This window comes from Lissotriton helveticus, chromosome 3_1 (genome assembly GCF_964261635.1).
Source record: "Lissotriton helveticus chromosome 3_1, aLisHel1.1, whole genome shotgun sequence".
NCBI classification, from domain to species: Eukaryota; Metazoa; Chordata; class Amphibia; order Caudata; family Salamandridae; genus Lissotriton; species Lissotriton helveticus.
Window position 1 is genome coordinate 1,487,140,581 of NC_136061.1, and position 20,912 is coordinate 1,487,161,492.

General features: G+C 48.2%; 9 pseudogenes; all 9 read left to right on the forward strand.

Annotated features, from left to right (window-relative positions):
* The first annotated feature begins 866 nt into the window (after positions 1 to 866).
* LOC144825487 (5S ribosomal RNA) lies at positions 867 to 985 on the forward strand (annotated as a pseudogene).
* A 1,448-nt stretch (positions 986 to 2,433) lies between these two features.
* LOC144825778 (5S ribosomal RNA) lies at positions 2,434 to 2,552 on the forward strand (annotated as a pseudogene).
* Positions 2,553 to 3,093: 541 nt separating this feature from the next.
* On the forward strand, positions 3,094 to 3,212 carry LOC144825446 (5S ribosomal RNA; annotated as a pseudogene).
* Positions 3,213 to 3,326: 114 nt separating this feature from the next.
* LOC144825399 (5S ribosomal RNA) lies at positions 3,327 to 3,444 on the forward strand (annotated as a pseudogene).
* Positions 3,445 to 4,001: 557 nt separating this feature from the next.
* LOC144825528 (5S ribosomal RNA) lies at positions 4,002 to 4,120 on the forward strand (annotated as a pseudogene).
* Positions 4,121 to 5,136: 1,016 nt separating this feature from the next.
* Positions 5,137 to 5,254, forward strand: LOC144825485 (5S ribosomal RNA; annotated as a pseudogene).
* A 558-nt stretch (positions 5,255 to 5,812) lies between these two features.
* LOC144825477 (5S ribosomal RNA) lies at positions 5,813 to 5,930 on the forward strand (annotated as a pseudogene).
* A 1,297-nt stretch (positions 5,931 to 7,227) lies between these two features.
* Positions 7,228 to 7,346, forward strand: LOC144825895 (5S ribosomal RNA; annotated as a pseudogene).
* A 715-nt stretch (positions 7,347 to 8,061) lies between these two features.
* Positions 8,062 to 8,170, forward strand: LOC144825471 (5S ribosomal RNA; annotated as a pseudogene).
* Positions 8,171 to 20,912: the final 12,742 nt, after the last annotated feature.

A 20,912-nucleotide genomic window follows, 5' to 3' on the forward strand; every position in this document is an offset into this window, starting at 1 on the left:
AACTACACACAGTTACATTTTACGAATATAATTTCATCCTTCACATTATACAATCGAGAATACTAACTTTTCTAATACAGACAAAATCCTACTTAAATGTGCATACTACATTACAAATGTTTATGTGACTTGAATAAATGCATTTTAATAATCATGAAACACTGCAGACGACAAAATATATATGGAGGCATTTGAACCATGAGTATAAAGCACCCATTCAATTTAGAGTGCTGTAAGCACTATTATCAACTGCCTGGGAATACTAGGTGCTGTATGCTTTTTTTGTGTGGGTTTGTTTGTTTTGCTTTAGGTGAATGAGGGTGGCTTGTCTCAAATAATATGGCCAGCACTGGAGTAGAATGAAAAAAGCTAAGAGCCCCAAAGTCAGTGCTCCTAATGCCTACAGCCATTACACCCTAAAAGCACCGGATCTCATTTGATCTCAGCAGTTAAGCAGGGTCGGGCCTGGTTAGTATGTTGGTGGTAGACTGCCTGGGAATACAAGGTGCTGGAGATTTTTTTGTCTTTTTTTTTTTTTGCTTTAAGTGAATGAATGTGGTTTCTCTCGCATACTATAGCCAGCACTGTAATAGAATGAAAAAAGCTATGATTCACAAAGTCAGTGCTGTTCATGCCTATGGCCATACCACCCTGAAAGCACCCGGTCTTGTTTGATTGCAGAAGTTAAGGAGGTTGGGGCCTAGTTACTACCTGGATGGTAGACTGCCTGGTAATACATGGTGCTGTAGGCTTTTTGGCTTTTTTTTATTTGCTTTAGGTGAATGAGGGTGTCTTCTCTCAATTATTATGGCCAGCAATGAAGTAGAATGAAAAAAGCTAAGAACCCCAAAGTAAGTGCTCTTCATGCCTATGGCCATACCACCCTGAAAGCACCTGATCTCGTCTCATCTCAGAAGTTAAGCAGGATTGGGCTTGGTTAGGACCTGGAAAGGTGATCTCCTGGCAATATCAGGTGATGTAGGCTATTTCTTTTGTTTTGCTTTAGGTGAATGAGGATGGCTTCTCTCAATTACTATGGCCAACACTGGAGTAGAATGAAAATGCTAAGTGCCCCAAAGTCAGTGCACTTCAGGCCTATTGCTATACCACGCTGAAAACACCTGACCTTGTCTGATATCAGAAGTTAAGCAGGGTGGGGCCTGATTAGTACCTGTTGGTAATACCATGTGCTGTATGTTTTTTTTGCTTTTGCTTTTGGTGAACGAGGATGGCGTGTCTTGTATACTATGCCCAGCAGTGAAGTACAATGAAAAAAGCTATGACCCCCAAACTCAGTGCTCTTCATTCCTACAGCCATACCACCCTAAAAGCACCTGATCTCATCTGATCTCTGAGGTTAGGCAGGGTCGAGCCTGTTAGTACCTGGATGTGAGACCGACTGGGAAATCTAGGTGTGGAAGTTTTTTGTTTTTTTTTGCTCTGGGTGAATGAGGGTGGCTTGTCTCACTTACTATTGCCAGCATTGAAGTAGAATGACAAAAGTAAAGAGCCACAAAGTCAGTGCTCTCCATGCCTACAGCCATACCTCCCTGAAAGCACCTGAGATTGCCTGATCTCAGAAATTAACCAGCTTTGGGCCTGGTTAGTACCTGGATGGGAGAGTGCCTGGGAATACCAGGTGCTGAAGGCTTCTTGTTTTGCTTTAGGTGAATCAGGGTGGCCTGTCTCGCTTACTATGGCCAGCACTGAAGTAGAATTGATAAAAGCTTAGAACCGCAAAGTCAGTGCTCTTCATCCCTAGGGCCCTACCACCCTGAAAGCACTCGATCTCCTCCGATCACAGCAGTTAAGCAAGGTCGGGCCTGGTTAATACCTGGATGGTAGACTATTTTGAAATACAAGGTACTCTAGGCTTTTTTTGTATTTGCTTTAGGTGAATTAGGGTGGCTTCTCTCAATTACAATGGCCAGCACTGAAGTAAAATGAAAAAAGCAAAGAGCCCCAACGTCAGTGCTCTTCATGCCTATGGCCATACTACCCTAAAGAACACCTGACCTCGTCTGATCTCAGAAGTAAGGCAGGATCGGGTCTGGTTAGGACCTGGAAAGGTGACCTACTGGCAATATCAGGTGGTGAGAGCTATTTTTTTTGTTTTGCTTTAGGTGAAAAAAGGTTGCTTCTCTCAATTACTATGGCCACCACTGGAGTAGAATGAAAAAGCTAAGAGCCCCAAAGTCAGTTCTCTTTCAGCCTACGGCCATGCCACCCTGAAAGCATCCGATCTTGGAAGTTAAGCAGGGTCAGTCCTGTTTAGTACCTGGATGGGAGACCTGCTGGCAATACCAGGTGCTGTATGCTTTTTATTGTTTTTTGTTTTGCTTTTGGTGAATGAGGATGGCCTGTCTTGTGTGCTATGGCCTACACAGAAGTAGAATGAAAAAAGCTATAATCCCCAAACTCAGTGCTCTTCATGCCTAGGGCCATACCACCCTAAAACCACCTGATCTCCTCTGATCTCAGAAGGTAAACAGAGTCGAACCTGGTTAGTACCAGGATGAGAGACTGCCTGGGAATACCAGGTGTTGTATGCTCCCTTGATCTTATTTTTGTATTGCTTTAGGTGAATGAGGGTGGCTTCTCGCACTTACCACGACCAGCACTGAAGTAGAATGAAAAAAGCTAAGATCCCCAAAGTCAGTGCTCTTCATGCCCACAGCCAGACAACCCTGAAAGGACCTGGTCTTGTCTGATCACAAAAGTTAAGCAGGGTCAGGCCTGGTTAGTATCTGGTTATGAGACCGACTGGGAATACCAGGTGCTCTAGGCTTTTTGTTTTGCTTTAGGTGAAAGAGGGTGCCTTGTCTTGGTTACTGTTGCCAGCACTGAAATAGAATGAAAAAAGTCAAGAGCCCCAAACCCAGTGCCTTCATACCACCCTGAAAGCACCTGAACTTGTCCGATTTCAAAAGTTAAGCAGGACCAGCTTGGTTAGTACCTGGATGGGAGACCACCTGGGGATACTAGGTGCTGTAGGCTTTTTCATTTTGAATGAGGGTGGCTTGTCTCGCGTAATATGGCCAGCACTGAAGTAGAATGAAAAAAGCTTAGAGCCCCAAAGTCAGTGCTCCTAATGCCTACAGCCATTCCACCCTAAAAGCACCTGATCTCGTCTGATCTTAGAAGTTAAGAAGAGTCGGGCCTGGGTAGTATGTGGGTGGTAGACTGCCAGGGAATACCAGGTGCTGGGGTCTTTTTTGTCTTTTTTTTGTTTCGCTTTTGGTGAATGACGTGGCTTGTCTCGCATACTATAGCCAGCACTGAAGTAGAATGAAAAAGCTATGATTCACAAAGTCAGTGCTCTTCATGCCTATGGCCATACCACCCTAAAGCACCTGATCTCGTCTGATCTCTGAAGTTAGGGAAGGTCAGGCCTGGTTAGTACCTGGATTGGAGACAGACTGGGAATACCAGGTGCTGAAGGCTTCTTGTTTTGCTTTAGACGAATGAGTATGGCTTGTCTCGCTTGCTATTGCCAGCACTGAAGAAGAATGAAAAATGTAAAGAGCCACAAAGTCAGGGCTCTTCAGGTCTACGGCCATACCACCCTCAAACCACCTGAGATCGCCTTTGTCTTATCTCAGAAGTTAAGAAGGGTCAGGCCTAATTAGTACCTGGATGGGATTCCACCTGGGAATTCGAGGTGCTAAAGGATTTTTGTTGTGCTTTAGGTGAATGAGGGTGGCTTGTCTTGCATACAATGGCCAACACTGAAGTAGAATGAAAAAAGCTAGGAGCCCCAAAGTCAGTTCTCTTCATGCCTACAGTAATACCTCCCTGAAAGCACCTGAGCTTGTCTGATCAGAAAAGTTAAGCAGGGTCGAACCTTGTTAGTACTTGGATGGGAAACCGCCTGGGACTACTAGGTGCTGTAGGCTTTTCTTTTTTGCTTTAGGTGAATGAGGTTGGCTTCTCTCACCTACTATGGCCAGCTATGAAGTACAATGAAATAGGCTAAGAGCGTCAAAGTCAGTAGTCTTCATACCTACTGCCATACCACCCTGAAAGCCCCTGATCTAGTCTGATCACGGAAGTTACACAGGGTCTCGCCTGGTTAGTACCTGGATGGGAGACCACCTGGGAATACCAGGTGATGTAGGCTTTATTAATTTTTTTGTTTTGTTTAAGGTGAATGAGAGTGGCTTCTCTCACTTACTATGGCCAGCACTGAAGTAGAATGAAAAAAGCTAAGAACCCTAAAGTCAGTGCTCTTCATACCTACTGCCATACCACCCTGAAAGCATCTGATCACAGAAGTTACGCAGGGTCTGGCCTGGTTAGTAGCTGGATGGGAGACCATCTGGGAATACCAGATGATGTATGCTTTTTTGTTTTTTTGTTGTTGTTTTGCTTTAGGTGAATAAGGATGGCTTGTCTTTTGTAGTATGGCCAGCACTGAAGAAGAACGAAAAAAGCTATGATCCCCAAAGTCAGAATTCTTCATGCCTACGGCCACCCCAACGATAAAGCACCTGTTCTCATCTGATCTCAGAGGTTAGGCAGGGTCAGGCCTAGTTAGTACCTGGATTGGAGACCGACTGGGAATATGAGGTGCTGCAAGCTTTTTGTTTTCCTTTAGGTGAATGAGGATGGCTTGTCTCGCTTACTATGGCCAGAACTGAAGTAGAATGAAAAAAGCTAAAAGCCCCAAATCAGTGATCTTCATGCCTCTGGCCATACCACCCTGAAAGCACCAGAGCTTGTCTGATCTCAGCAGTTATGCAGGGTCAGGCCTGGTTAGTATCTGGATGGTATCCCGCCTGGAACTACCAGATGCTGAATGTTTTTTGTTTTCCTTTGGGTGAATGAGGGTGGCTTGTCTTGGTTACTATGGCAAGCACTGAAGGAGAATGAAAAAAGCCAAAAGCCCCAAAGTTAGTGATCTTTATGCCTCCAGCAATACCACCCTGAAAGCACCTGAGCTTGTCTTTGTCTGATCCCAGACGTTAAGCAGGATCTGTCCTGGTTAGTACCTGGATGGGAGACAGGCTGAGAATTCCAGATTCTGAAGGCTTTTTGCTTTGCTTTCGGTGAATGAGGGTGGCTTGTCTTGCTTACAATGGCAAGCACTGAAGTAGAATGAAAAATGTTAAGAGCCCCAAAGCCACAGCTCCTCATGCCTAGGGCCTACCACCCTGCAGGCACCTGACCTCGTCTGAGCTCAGAAGTTAAGTAGGTATGGGCCTGGTTAGTACCTGGATGGGAGACTGCCTGGCAATAGCAGGTGCTGTAGGCTTTTATTTTTTGCTTTAGGTGAATGAGGGTGGCTTGTCTCACATACTATATCCAGCATGAAAATGAAAAAAAGCTAAGACCCCAAAAGTCAGTACTCTTCATGACTAAGGCCATACCACCCTAAAAGCACCAGAGCTTGTCTGATCTGAGAAGTTAAGCAAGGTCTGACCTGGTTAGTACTTGGATGAGAGACTGCCTGGGACTAATAGGTGCTGCAGGCTTTTTTTTTTGCTTTAGATGAATGAGGGTGGCCTGTCTCGCTTACTATGGGCAGCACTGAAGTAAAATGAAAAAAGCTAAGAGCTCCAAAGTCAGCGATCTTCATGTCTACGGCGTTACCACCCTGAAAGCACCTGAGCTTGTCTGATATGAGAAGTTAAGCTCGGTCTGGCCTGGTTAGTACTTGGATGGGAGACTGCGTGGGACTACCAGGTGCTGTGGGCCTTTTTGTTTTTTTTCATTTTGCTTTAGGTGGATGAGGGTGGCTTGTCTTGCTTACTATGGCCAGCACTGAAGTGGAATGAAAACTGTTAGGATCCCCAAAGTCATGGCTCCTCATGCCTAGGGCCTACCACCCTGCAGGCACCTGACCTCGTCTGAGCTCTGAAGTTAAGCAGGGTTGGGCCTTGTTAGTACCTCGATGGGAGACTGCCTGGGAATACCAGGCGCTGAAGGCTTTTTGTTTTGCTCTAGGTGAATGAGGATGGCTTCTGTCACTTACTATGGCCAGCACTGAAGTAGAAAGAAAACAGCTAAAAGCCTCAAAGTCAGTGGCCTTATTGCCTACTGCCATACCACCCTGAAAGCCCTTGATCTCATCTAATCTCAGAAGCTACGCAGGATCTGGCCTGGTTAGTAGCTGATGGGATTCTGGCTGTGATTCAGCCCCATGGGGGGTTCCTCAGGGATCGCCCCTGAGCCTGACTCTCTTCAATATATACCTGAGCCCACCAGCTAATGTAGTGCAGGAGTTCGGTCTCTCCATTGTGTCATATGCCGATGACACACAACTAGTGGTCTCAATCTCTGACTCCATCAACTCAGACCACAGGCAATTAGCCCCTTGCCTGGAAAAATTGGCTCATGGATGGCCGACTGCAGCCTTAAGCTAAATGGGGATAAAACCAAGCTTATGATCCTGGGTAGCAACTTCAGCCCACGCTCAGGGATCTCCTGGCCAGCAACCAAACGATGGAGATCCAAGCAAAAAAACTGGCGAACACCTGTTTTGGTATGCTTCGAATGATTAGGAAAATATTGAGCCTGCTCCATGAAAACTCAAGGAAGACAGTGGTTCAAGCCTTTGTGGTGTCAAGGCTTGACTACGGTAAGTCCTAATATCTGGGCTCGCCCAAATATGTTACAGACAGACTACAAGTAGTACGGAATGCATCAGCCCGACGGCTCCTAAAGATACCCAGGAATCAATCAGTAAGAGCTTTCCTTAGGGAGCTTCACTGGCTTACGGTCAAGGCCAGGATCAAATTCAAGTCCCTATGTTTGGCCCACAGAGCTATGCACGGGAAAGGTCCAACGCTGGCACGAGATCTAATCTCCCAGTACTCACCACATCGCCATCTCAGCTCAGGATCAACGTTTCTGATGAACACCTCCAGAATCAAGAGATCTAGATGGGGTGAAAGGTCATTTAAATACCTGGTCCCCAAGCTGTGGAACAGTATGGACCCAGAGCTGCGAATGATCAAGAACAATGCAACCTTCAAAAAGAGACTAAAAACTTGGCTGTTCCCCTAAGTATCTGCCGAATTTCTCCCTATCTTCTTTCATACTAGCGCTGGGATGCCCTAGGGTAGCCATGCGTTCTACAATTCCCTAAACCTAAACCTAATACCAGATGCTGTAGGTTTTTTTTTGTTTTGCTTTAGGTGAATAAGGATGGCTTGTCTTGTGTACTATGGCCAGCAGTGAAGGAGAATAAAAAAAGCTATGATCCCCAAAGTCAGTGATCTTTATCCCTCCGGCCTTACCACCCTGAAAGCACCTGAGCTTGTCTGATCTCAGAAGTTAAGCATGGTCAGGCCTGGGTAGTACCTAGATGGGATTCCACCTGGGAATACCAGGTGCTGAATGCTTTTTGTTTGCTTTTGTTTGCTTTAGTTGAATGAGGGAGGCTTTGTCTTGCTTACTATGGTGAGCACTGAAGTATAATGAAAAAAGCTAGAAGCCCCAAAGTCAGTGATCTTCATCCCTCCTGCCATACCACCATGAAAGCACCTAAGCTGTTCTTTGTCTGATCTCAGAAGTTAAGCAGGGTCTGGCCTGGTTAGTACCTTGATGACAGACTGGCTGGGAATACTAGGTGCTGTCGGCTTTTTAACCCCGTGCATGTTAATAACGGCCCCCAGCCCTCATGCACTACGGTGCTCGTGTGCTGATGACGGCTGGGGGCCGTCATGACCTCACCCGCGATCGGAATGTGCTGGACAGGCCCAGAATCGCGGCAGCATGCAAGGGGTTAATTTTTCTTTTACTTTCCTTGGATGTGGATGGCTTGTCTTGTGTACTATTGCCAGCACTGAAGTAGAATGAAAAAAGCTATGATCCCCAAAGTCAGTGCTCTACATGTCTAAGGCCATACTCTACTTAAAGCACATGAGCTTGTCTGATCTGAGAAGTTAAGCAGGATTGGGCCTTGGATGGGTGACTGTCTGGGACTACCAGGTGCTGTAGGCTTTTTTTGTTTTTTTGTTTAGCTTCAGGTGAATGAGGGTGGCTTCTCTCACTTACTATGGCCAGCACTGAAGTAGAATGCAAAAGTCGAAGAGCCCCAAAGTCAGTGCTCTTCATGCCTCTGGCCATACCACCCTGAAAGCACCTGATCTCAGAAGTTAAGCTGGGTCTGGCCTAGTTAGTACCTGGATGGGAGACCACCTGGGAATTCCAGGTGATGTAGGCTTTATTGTTTTTTTTGTTTTGATGTAGGTGAATGAGGGTGGCTTCTCTCACTTACTATGGCCAGCACTGAAGTAGAATGAAAAAGCTAAGAACCCCAAAGTCAGTGATTTTCTAGCCTACTGCCATACCATCCTGAAAGGATTTGATCTCAGACGTTAAGCAGGATCTGGCCCTGTTAGTAGCTGGATGGAAGACCTGCTGGGAATATTTGGTGCTGTAGGCTTTTTTATTTTTGCTTTAGGTAAATGAGGATGGCTTGTCTTGTGTACTATGGCCAGCACTGAAAAAGAATGAAAAAAGCTGTATTTCCCAAAGTCAGCCTACGGCCATACACCCTAAAAGCACCTGATCTTGTCTGATCTCAGAAGATAGGCAGGGTCGGGCCTGTTTAGTACCTGGATTGAAGCCGACCGGGAATACCAGGTGCTGAAGGCTTTTTGTTTTGCTTTAGGTGAATGAGGGTGGCTTGTCTGGCTTACTATGGCCAGAACTGAAGTAGAATGAAAAAGACAAAAGCCCCAAAGTCAGTGATCTTCATGCCTTCAGCCAGCCTTATCACCGTGAAAGCACCTGCGCTTGTCTGATCTCAGAAGTTAAGCTAGGTCAGGCCTGTTTAGTACCTGGATGGTAGACCACCTAGGTGCTGAATGCTTTTTGTTTTGATTTAGGTTATTGAGAGTGGCTTGCCTTGCTTACTATGGTAAGCACCGAAGTAGACTGAAAGAAGTTAAGAGCCCCAAACTCAGTGCTTCTCATACCTAGGGCCCTACCACCCTGAAATCATCTGATCTCAGAAGTTAAGCATGGTCTGGCCTGGTTAGTGACTGGATGGGAGACCGGCTGGGAATACCATGTGCTGTAGTTTATTTATTTATTTATTTATTTTTTTGCTTTAGGTGAATGAGGATGGCTTGTCTTGTTTACTATGGCCAGCACTGAAGAAGAATGAAAAAAGCTATGATACCCAAAGTCAATGCTCTTTATGCCTACAGCCATACCACGGTAAAATCTCCTGATCTCGTCTGATCTAAGAAGTTAGGCAAAGTCGGGCCTGGTTAGTAACTGGATTGGAGAACGACTGGGAATACCAGGCGCTGCAGGCTTTTTGTTTTGCTTTAAGTGAATGAGGGTGGCTTGTCTTGCTTACTATGGTGAGCACTGAAGTAGAATGAAAAAAGTTAAGAGCTCCAAACACTGCGCTCCTCATGCCTATGGCCGTACCACCCTGAAAGCACCTGATTTCATCTGATCTCAGAAGTTAAGCAGGGTTGGGCCTTATTCTGAGAAAAATCTTTGATGTGCTTCATTTTATACAGTGAATTCCCTTTCCAGGTGGTGTTGTTTAATGTTAATGTAATGTTTATTGCTTTGTCGTTGTGGCGGGGTTAATGAAGGGGAACGGAGACAGGTGCGAGGTAGATATGACTTTATTTTTATGAATGTATTTTTCTTTCTTAAAGTCTGCCTTTCTCAGGCTAAAGCAGCCGGGTCTATGGTAGCTTGTAGGGTGCGGGAACTTCTGGGGCTTGTCCGTCTCTATCCGGGCTCTTCACGGACCGCTTCACCTCCTCTGGTTGCGTCCCAACGCCACATGCGGAGGAAAGAAGACTCTATTAGTAAGTTGTTCGGTTTAGGCGATATCCCAACGGGTTCCCAGGATGTGAGGACACCGGTGCAGGTGTAATTTACTGTCTGCTCAGTGGAAAGCTCGTGAGGGGTATGTTGTGAGGGAAAGGAGGTAAGGAGTAGGGAAAGTAATGAAGGGGAAGGGGATATTTATACTATTTACACAGCGGCGCCTCGCCTTCCCAACCAGCCCAATACACGATGACGTACCTGGCTGAGCCACACTCCTCCGTGAGTGTGGCTGGGCGCTTCGCGGTACTGTTGGCCTCCAGGCACAGCTTCCTCCGTCCTCGTCTCCTCCAATTTCAGTCTTCTCCTTCTCGCTTCGTCCTCCTTGCCCTCAGCTCACTCTCCTCTCTTCTCTCCACTCTCCGCGGTATCGAAACACCCCGGTCCTTTTTCTTCCGGGCTTTTGGCCAATCCACAGTGTAGCGCTTCATAGGGGGGCGTGTTCTCATCATCGCTGTAGGCCCAGTTAAAGGAGCCTTCCTCCTTTCCTCTCGGTTGCTGGTTCCTCCATTCCTCGGACTCGGTTTCCCAAGTGCCCTGATACTGTGGAAGAGAGGGGATGGAACGCAAGTCAGTTGTCCACCAGTCAATGCATATGTTCGTGCCCTCTTCCTGTCCCGTCCCACGGCTACACTCCTCCCCCCTTGGTTTCTCCCGATGGGGGAGAGGATAGGACCTAGAGAGATAATCTGCATTACCGTGGTCTCTGCCCTTCTTATGTTGGATGGTAAAGGAGTAGGGTTGTAGGAATAGGAACCATCTTAACACTCTGGGGTTTTGCGACTTTTGCCGATACATCCACTGTAGTGGTGCGTGGTCAGTAAAGAGGGTAAAGGGTTTCCCTTCCAGATCGTATTTCAATTTCTCTACTGCTCAGTGTAGGGCCAGACATTCCCTCTCGATAGTAGGGTATTTCTTTTCCCTTGGGTGTAGTTTCCTGCTGATATACAGGAGGGGATGTTCGAGCCCGTTGTTGCCTATTTGAGATAAGACCGCTCCAATGCCAACGTCCGATGCGTATGTGGCCACTAGGAAGGGTTTGTCAAAGTCTGGGGCAATCAAGACGGGGCTGGTGGTTATGGCTTTCTTCAAATTCTCAAAGGCCTGCTTAGCTTCTTCTGGGGGATGTTGTACCTGCTTTGGGCTTACCTTCTTCTTGAGGAGATTGGTCAGGGGGCTGGCTATTTCTGCGAAGTTGGGGAGGAACCGCCTATAATACCCTATGAGGCCTAGAAAGGCCTGTAATTCCTTTTTGGTAGAAGGGAACCTTATGGCTTTCACTTTCTCTTCTTGTGGAGCAATAGCCCCTTCTCCTAGCATAAACCCCAGATATTTGACCTTGGAGTAGGCTGCCCTGGATTTCTTCGCGTTTATGTGTAGACCTGCTTTCCTCAATGCCAATAGAACTGTCTGTAGATGGTTTAGATGTTCCTGCCAGGATCCGCTAAATATGACAATGTCGTCTAGATACACTGAGCAGAAGGAACTGTAAGTGTGGAGTATCTCATGCATCAATCGCTGAAAGGTAGCAGGGGCTCCATGGAGCCCAAACGGCAGTACATTAAACTCAAAGAGACCTTCGTCTGTTGAGAAGGCTGTTTTACATCGGTCCTCCTCCCGGAGAGGCACTTTCCAGTATCCTTTGGTAAGGTCTAGCGTAGTTATAAAACGTGCTTCTCCTATGCGCTCTATTAACTCGTCCACCCTTGGGATGGGATATGCATCAAATGACGATATGGAGTTAAGGGCGCGAAAGTCCATATAAAACCTGGTGGTACCGTCTGATTATGGCACCATCACAATAGGGGATGACCAGCTACTGTGGGATGGTCTAATAACGTCCAGACGCAGCATTTCCTGTACCTCTTTTCTCACTTCCATGCATCGCGCGGCTGGGATCCTATATGGTCTTATTTTAACATGTTTTCCAGGTTCAGTGTCTATCCTGTGTTCTGTCAATGTGGTGCGCCCTGGGCGGTCAGAGAACAGATCTGCAAAGTTGCTAAGAGCGGAGTCCAGTTCTTGTCTCATTTCTGGGGTCAGTTCGGTATTTACCGGTAAAGCCCCCAGTGTAGAGGACTCCAGGGTAGATGGCAAACCCAACTGAGCGTTTCTGGGGATAGGTCCCAACCATTTCTTTAATATATTAATGTGGAAACATTGTTTCCGAGCCGGGGATATCTGGAGCCTATACGTGGTGTTTCCTATTACCTCTATGACCGGATAGGGGCCTTTCCACTCCCTATAGAACTTATGTGAGGTAGAAGGTAGGAGGACCAGTGCCCATTCACCTTCCCTCAGGACCCTCCACCTTTTGCCTTTATCATAAGTCCGCTTTTGACGCTGCTGATTACGCTCTATGTTGGAGTAGGCCAGATCTCTAAGTTTCCCTATCTTTCTCCTCAAGAGTTGTGTGTACTCCAGGAGCGACCTGGATTCCTCCTATTCCTCTCGCTCCCATGCCTCCCGGGTTATTTCCAGAAGCGACCGGGGTTGTCTCCCATAAAGCAACTCAAAAGCGGAATAGCCGGTGGTGCTTTGGGTTTGGGCCCGCAGTACGTATAGGGCCAATGGGAGTAGCCGGTCCCAATCCTGGTTTTTCAGGGATAACATTTTTCTTAACGTGGTTTTGAGGGAGCGGTTGTACCGCTCCACTAATCCATCCGTCTGTGGATGATAGGCTGATGTACGTATTTGTCGTGTGTTCAAAATCTTAGTGACCTCTTTCATTAGTTTGGACACGAAGGGCGTCCCTTGGTCTGTTATGACCTCTTTGGGGAACCCAACCCTTGAGAATAGTTCCAGGAACTTCTCGGCTATGTTCTTGGATGTGGGAGATCTGAGGGCGAAAGCTTCTGGGAATCTTGTTGCGTAATCTATGATCACTAAAGCATATGTATTCCCTTAAGAAGAACGTGGTAGGGGTCCGATAATGTCCATGCCTACCCTTTCAAAGGGTTGTCCGATGATTGGCATTGGTTGTAACGGTACTGCTGGGGGTCTTTGCAGGTTTCTCTTTTGACACACTTCGCAGGTTCTACAGAATGCGGTGGCTTCCTTATAAAGACCGGGCCAAAAAAAACACTTACGAATGTTCTGTAGGGTCTTTTCTGCCCCGGTATGGCCAGCTGTTAGGTGGATGTGGGCATAGTATAGTATCTGTTCCCTGAAGTCCTTGGGGACTAGCAATTGTCGGGGTTCCCCTTCTTTTCCTTCCCTGTATAGGAGCTCGTTCACAATGACAAATCTGGGGAAAGGGGTATTGGGGTCGTTCTGGCTGACGTGAGCCGCCTCCCAGGCATTAAACAGTGTGGCATCGTTCGCCTGGGCAAAGCGGAAGTTCCGGTCCAGTGCCCATGGTTCTGACGCTATGAGGGCAGTTTGTGGATGTTCTAATTTCCCCTCTACACCCTGGGTTTTTGTCTGAAAAAGGGCTACAAAGTCAGGGTTGTCTACCCCTTATATCAGGTCCTCCGGTAGTGCCCCTACCGTTCCCACTCTCACCGTACATGGCGCTCTCCCTATGGGTTGTAATGTAATGTCAGCTACTGGATAGGGCTTTACGTCCCCGTGTACGCATCTAATATACACCTGGGTGTTGGGTATGAGCTGTTGTGGTAAGACTAGGGCCCTTTGTATAACTGATTGTCTGCACCCCGAATCCAGCAACGCCCTAACCCATTTGTGGTTGACCATCACCCTTACATAAAATGAGGGGCCCATTTCTGCGGTGTACATCACAGTCTTAGGAGCGTAGCCCACTTCTATAGGCTCTTCGGTTTGTTTCCTCCGGGGACACAGGCGGGCGATGTGGCCCCACTCCCCACAGTCGAAACATTGGGGACCCTTCATCACCGGGTACTCTACTTTGTAGGGTTTTGGTTTGGGAGGCTCTAGTCCACTTTTCCCTCTTCTCTCCTGTTTGGAAGGTGGTAGCGTTTTTGGTTTCTCAGTGTCCCAGGGGTACGCTCTGGGTTGGGCCCGAGAGTAATTAGCAGCCATTTCTATAGCCTGGGCTGGTGTTAACCCCGCATGCTGTTTCAGCCACCGCTGTGTCCCAGAGAATAAGGCTTCCATTAACTGCTCTAGGTATATACAGTCCATGATTTCTTGTTTGGTTTTGTTCTCAAGTTTTATCCACTTATCCGCTGCATTTATAAGCCAGAAGAACAGGGTCTTCGGGTTTTCTCCAGGCATTCCTTTCTCTCTTCGGAACCTGACTCGATATGCTTCTGCGTCCAGCCCCAGGTGGTCGGGAATCACGGTCTTTATCTGCTGATAGGGGGTATCCCCTGATGCATTTGCCACCTGGTACGCAGCCTGCAATTCTCCTGACAGCAGGGGAGCCCAAAAATACGGCCACTTATCTTCAGGCCATCCACATGCTCGGGCTGCCCTTTCAAAGTTCGTTAAAAAGGCATCAGGGTCTTCGCCTGTTGTATATTTCTGGAGTGACACCCCCGAGGGATGGGGTACCGGTCCTCTTCGGTCCACCAGGGGCACCCCTCCTGGTTCCTTAATCGCCTTCTGTAGACCCTGCATCTGTGCTGACCTGGCGGCTTTAAACACCTCCCGGTCTGCTTGAGCTGATGTCATTTGGCGCTCTACGGCCCTCTGCTCTTGCCCCTTGATGAGGTGTTGTATCAATTGATCCATCTCTGGTACCGGGATGGAAGGGATGGATCCCACTTCTGACACCAGTTGTGGCGGGGTGGATGAAGGGGCACGGAGACAGGTGCGAGGTAGGTATGGCTTTATTTTTATGAATGTCTTTTTCTTTCTTAAAGTCTGCCTTTCTCGGGCTAAAGCAGCCGGGTCTATGGTAGCTTGTAGGGCGCGGGAACTTCTGGGGCTTGTCCGTCTCTGTCCAGGCTCTTCACGGACCGCTTCACCTCCTCTGGTTGCGTCCCAACGCCACATGCGGAGGAAAGAAGACTCTAGTAGTAAGTTGTTTGGTTTAGGCGATATCCCAACAGGTTCCCGGGATGTGAGGACACCAGTGCAGGTGTAATTTACAGCCTGCTCAGTGGAAAGCTCGTGAGGGGTATGTTGTGAGGGAAAGGAGGTAAGGAGTAGGGAAGGTAATGAAGGGGAAGGGGATATTTATACTATTTACACAGCGTCGCCTCGCCTTCCCAACCAGCCCGATACACGATGACGTACCTGGCTGAGCCACACTCCTCCGTGAGTGTGGCTGGGCGCTTCGCGATACTGTTGGCCTCCAGGCACAGCTTCCTCCGTCCTCGTCTCCTCCGGTTTCGGTCTTCTCCTTCTCGCTTCGTCCTCCTCGTCCTCCGCTCGCTCTCCTCTCTTCTCTCCACTCTCCGCGGTATCAAAACACCCCGGTCCTTCTTCTTCCGGGCTTTTGGCAACTCCAAAGTTTAGCGAGTCATAGGGGGCGTGTTCTCGTCATCGCTGTAGGCCCAGTTAAAGGAGCCCTCCTCCTTTCCTCTCGGTTGCTGGTTCCACCATTCCTCGGACTCGGTTTCCCAAGTACCCTGATACGGTGGAAGAGAGGGGATGGAACGCAAGTCATTCATTCATTCATTCAGGATTCTTTATTCGATGATTAAAAATCACCATAAAAGTAAAAACATATAATATACACTCCTTTTAAAAAAACAATTAAACAACATGAATCCTAGCATTAATACAAACAAAATCACAATCGTCCGGCCTTAAAATTAACCACACCAAATCTTGGGCGCTTAACCTCACCATCCCCGATGAGGAGGTCTCCTTCCTGAAGGGGGTCACACCCTACCGGTGGGCGGATGACCACATTCAATACCTGGGTCTGGACCTCACGCCCCACCTTGACTCGTGGTCCTCGAGGAACTGGGCCTCTTGCCGCAAGGAAGTTCTGGCGGACCTGCGGAAATGGAAACCCTTGATGATTTCCTGGCTAGGGCGGCTCAACGCTGTCAAGATGTCGGTCCTCCCCCGCATTCTGTATGTTTTCCAGTGCCTCCCCACCCCGATCCCGATTCACTGCATCAGAACCCTCCAACGCGACCTCACGTCCTTCATATGGGGGGGCAAATGGCCCCGGTTCTCGCAGAAAGTCCTCATGGAGCCGAGAGACAGGGGTGGCCTGGCCTGCCCGAATCTCCTCCACTACTATTGGGCGGCGCATCTCCGGTTCGTGATAGAATGGGGTGCACGCGAAAGCGACAAGCACTGGTTCCACATGGATCGAGTGGTCACGGGGCGCACCATATGGGACCTACCTTGGTTACCGCGGGTGGTGCGCTCCAGAAGTGCATATATGGCGGTCCCCACGAGGACGGTTCTTGAAGTATGGGACAGAGTGGCAGTGTCCAAGGGTCTAACCACGTTCCCCTCTCCACACACCCCCATTGCAGGTAACCCGCACTTTCCCCCCGCTGCCCAGTCCCGAGCTTTCGAGAGCTGGACACAAGGTGACTGCAGGGTTGCAGGGGATCTTTTCCTTGGTGGGTCGCCCAAATCATGGCTGGACTGCAGGGAAGAATTCAGCCTCCCTTTAACTGCTAGCTTACAGTATGCGCAGCTGCGCCACTGGATCTCGGGAGACGGCATGTATCAGGCTGCTACCAGGGCATATACCCCATTTGAGAAGTTGGCACGCTCCCTCGGGGGACTGAAACGGCTCATCTCCCAGATCTACAACATACTGCAACACCCCATCGCTCCGCCCGCACATCCCTATCAGAGGCAGTGGCAGTCGGCGACTGGCGCTGATATCACGCCATCTCAATGGACTCGGCTCTGGAACGACATCCCCAAAACCTATCGCAGCATCCCGCAGAGGGAAAACGCGTACAAGATGCTAACGCAATGGTACTACACTCCCCTGAGACTCAGCAAAATGTTCCCCACTTCCTCGCCGCTGTGCTGGAGGTGTGGCACTGCGACTGGTGACTTCGTACACATCTGGTGGTCGTGCCCTACCCTAGCTGTCTTTTGGAAGGAGGTCCTTAGTCACATTAAGAAGGTGTTGGGTTTTCCCCTCCCTGAAGAGGTTTGCACACTCCTGCTGGGCATTCGACCCCCCACACTTAGGGCCCTCACGCGCAGCGACTGGATCCTCACCCTTCACATGTTAGGTGCTGCCAGGCAACTCATTGCTCTGTACTGGAAGCGGGCTGAGGCACCACCGATAGCATCCTGGTTCGTGCGCCTCTGGCAAGTCCTGACTATGGAGCTGCTCACGGCGCGGATACAATCAAGGGGGGTACGCTTCCAGGCAGTGTGGGAACCTCTTGTGCGCTACCTGTGCTCCATCAGCTATGCCCGCCACATGCCTCCCAGGCTTCGCGCCCTGCAATTGTTCGAGGACGCTCTCATCCCTGCTGACCCGAGCAGGCTAGGCTCTTAGTCACCTCACCCAGTGCCGATTTGCGTTTTCCATCTCCTATTGGCGACTGCAGACGCACCCCCCAGACCCCTCTCCACCTCGTCACTGCTCACTCCTCTTCCGACTTTTTCTTCTTTCCTACTTGCCACTCTGGCTTCCGCCCCTCTTTGGGGCACTTTGGTCCCTGTTGGGCCTTTGAAAATGTGACACCATTGCTCTCCCTCACATACGCGCCTCCCCCGCACAACGACGCATTGCCAGCATATGGCCGCCTCTTGCTATACTCTCCCCTAAGCCACGCGGCCGGCCCCCTCCGGGGGTTGTAGGCAGGGCGCTGTGTTAACGGTTCCACCCCCCCTGGTTAGTACTGCCTACTGGCTTTTCTCTGCGCGGCCGGCCCCGAACCGGGGTTGTAGGCTTATCGCTGTGTTCACAATAAAAAACAGATTTGAACAAAAAGACATTACTAGCCATTAGAACCTATCACAGAAGTATCAAAGTTCCCCCCCCCCCCTCTGGTTGCCCTTAATCGAACCGCTACTTTGATTAAATTAATAATACAGCACAATGTAAGGGGATCAGTCGCTTGTTGCAGAAAGATCAAAGCCTCTTCAGCACATTTCATATTAGCTTGTTTTAAAATATCAACCAAGAATCTACGCCTAGGCTCTGAATAAAATGAACATAACAATACAAAATGAAGGGAATCCTGCGGAGACTTATTGTCGCAGCCGCAGGTTCCCTTCTGCTCAATTGTAGATGAATACCCTAGTGGTGACGCCAATAAATACGGTAAAAGATTGAGCCTAAAACGACTCATTAAAAACCTGTCCTGGGCATTGTGTATCAAATATAAATAAGGTTCCATTCCTTCTGTGATCTTTACAAGGTTATAAGCACACACAGTCATTTTTAGCCCTTTCTAGTTCTGTTCTCTGTGTAACTTTGTGTGCCAAGAACGCTTTTTTTACAGTCATTTTATGCTGAGGGGTAATCGCTGCCGGGTCGGCAAAGAGATTCCCGAAGCCCAGAGTTTCTAATGCAGACTTAACATAACTGAGCCATGGGATTCGCATCCATTTATCTCTGCCCAGGCAGTCATTCATGATTTCCCTGCTTAAAGTCGCCTCTGAGTTAACCCAGATTTTTAGCCAAGCTAAAATTGGCCTAACCTTCACCAGATCTTCAAGGTAGGATATCCCTAACTCCCTGTGTGCAATTACTGCAGCTAGACTTTGTGGGGCTTTCAGGACGGATCGTAAATGTTTGTTCTCCTCCCGCTGCAGTTGGCAAGTATTCACAAAGCCCCACACCTTTGTCCCATAAGTGACTTTAGAGCAACACATGTAGTTATACAGGTTAAGCACCTGTTCAGGGCACTATCTCCCCAACCTTCGTCCATAACCTGCAATTGCGCCATTAGTGGCATTCATCTTACGGCAGCGTTCTTCCACCAGACAATTGAGTTTTAATGACCCGTCAAATAGTAAGCCCAGATACGAGAATGATTTAACTTTCTCTATCTTATGGCTCCCTATCGTGAAGGTGCATTTGTTACAGGGTTTGTTGCCGACGGATAAGATGTAAGATTTACCCAAATTGACAGACAGGTCTAATGAGCCCATAAAAGATACAAAACCATCAATTAAAATCTGTAGACTCTTTGGTGTGCGTCCGAGGAGGACCGCGTCATCTGCGTAGAGTAACACAGGAACATGAAGCGACCCTACTCGTGGACAATCGGATCTCAGCTGTAGGAGATGCTGCTCCAAATTATTAATATAAAGAGAAAATAAGAAGGGTGCCAAAATGCAACCTTGGCGTACCCCGCTTCTACAAGGGAAGGAGTCAGTGCGTCCACCCTCCATGTTGTACCGAACCTGCGCTGAGGTGCTGCTGTGCAGTTCTCTTAAGATGGTAATAAGGCCGACCTCTATCCCCATTCTGGACATCATGTCCCAAAGCTTGTCCCTGTTTACATGGTCGAAGGCAGCTGCCAGATCCATGAACCCCATATAAATGGATTCATTACTAGCCTTCGTATATTTGGCTGCTAGCATGTAAAGGTTCAAGCATTGGTCACTCGTGGACCGGCCCGTCCTGAAACCGTACTGGGTGTCTGAGATAATGTTATTTGCCTCTGTCCACTCAGACAGCCGGTTTAATATCCCTCTTCCCAAGATTTTGGCGGATACATCGATCAAAGAGATCGGGGGATAACATTGGGGGTCGTCCCTATTACCCTTTTTAAAAATAAGGACAATAATAGCCGTTGACCAGGAGGGCGGCAAACCACAGCAATTGCTGTGTTTATAACCCTGGTCATTATTGGGGCCCATAATTCCACAGAGCTTAGGAACAGATCGGACGGGATACCGTCTGGGCCGGGGGCTTTGTTTTTGGACAAGCCCTCAATCCCGGCCTTGATTTCCTTTAGTGAAAAGACTACGGGCTGGCCCTGGTCAACATTCCCTTGTTCATCAGATGTTCCCGCTTCGTGATTATATAAACCCCTATAATGAGTAATCCACATGTCAGGCGTGATGTTTGTTCCTATTTAAGGGGCCTTGTCGTCCTGGAAAGTGGGTCTATTAATGATCCTCCAGAATTCTGTCATATCCCTCTTTTCCCCCGCCTCCCTTAAATCTGCCCATCCTTCTACTTGTAGAGCTAATTTCCTCCTACTCAGCTTGCTCTTATATTTTTTCCTACAAGACACAACTCGTTGGACATCCCTTGGCCTCATTTTAATGCTATTTTTAAGTTCCCTCAAGGCCTTAGAGCAATCCCGGTCAAACCACCGCGGCTGACTGCGAGTTCTTTTTTCGGGGGCGCTAGTTTTTAACAGGCCATCTACCAAACCAGCAATCTGTTCGAATGCTGTGAGTAGCTGCTGCCCTTCTACTGTCGTGTCTAAACACACCTCAATAGCTGATTTCCCCTTCTCCATCAGAGATCTATAAAACCTTTCTGCATCAATTTTAGCCCACCTAAGACGTCTGCCCTGATCAGTAACCCTCTCAATTATCGCATCGGGCTGTCTCCCTCTGGGGCAGGTCCGATGAAGTACATCTAGTACCAGGGGGTTATGGTCGCTGAACGGGTTCCAGTCAATTCCGACTCTAGAAATTCTTTTTTTCAAAGCCCTTGAAACAAGGATATAGTCAATATATGTGGAGCATCCCCTACCCTTAAAAGTTGGTGGCAAGATGCCATCCTGCGGTATACAGACCATATCCATGGTATGAACCAGGTCTTGATTATACAAAAATTTTGTTAAAGCATGACCTTCCACAGAATGCTCAAAATGAGCTCCGTTATCCACCGGGCAGCGCGACCAGGCCTCATCTAATGGGAAAAGAGCCGGGCAGAGGTGACAATTAAAGTCCCCCATTACCAGAGTATTTCGAGTGTGGGTCCCAGTTCCACCAACAGAATCCTGGCACAATCTGCACTCCAATTCACTTATCAGTGCATTACAACCTCCGCCTGCTACATTGTTATAAACGTTGAACATGGTCAGTTTTAGTCCTTTACCATTAAACCGTACCTCTTGAATGTCATGTGAGTCACAGTTTATGGTTGACCATGTGCCATGGAGGTTCAGGTCTACATATAAAGATAGCCCTCCCATGGCCCTACCTGATCTAGATTTCTTTGCGGGGACAAAGAAACATTTATACCCTTGAATGTGTAGGGAACTATTATCAACTGCCCAAGTTTCTTGTAAACAAATTATATTGAATCTGCTTATATACTGGCGCCATTC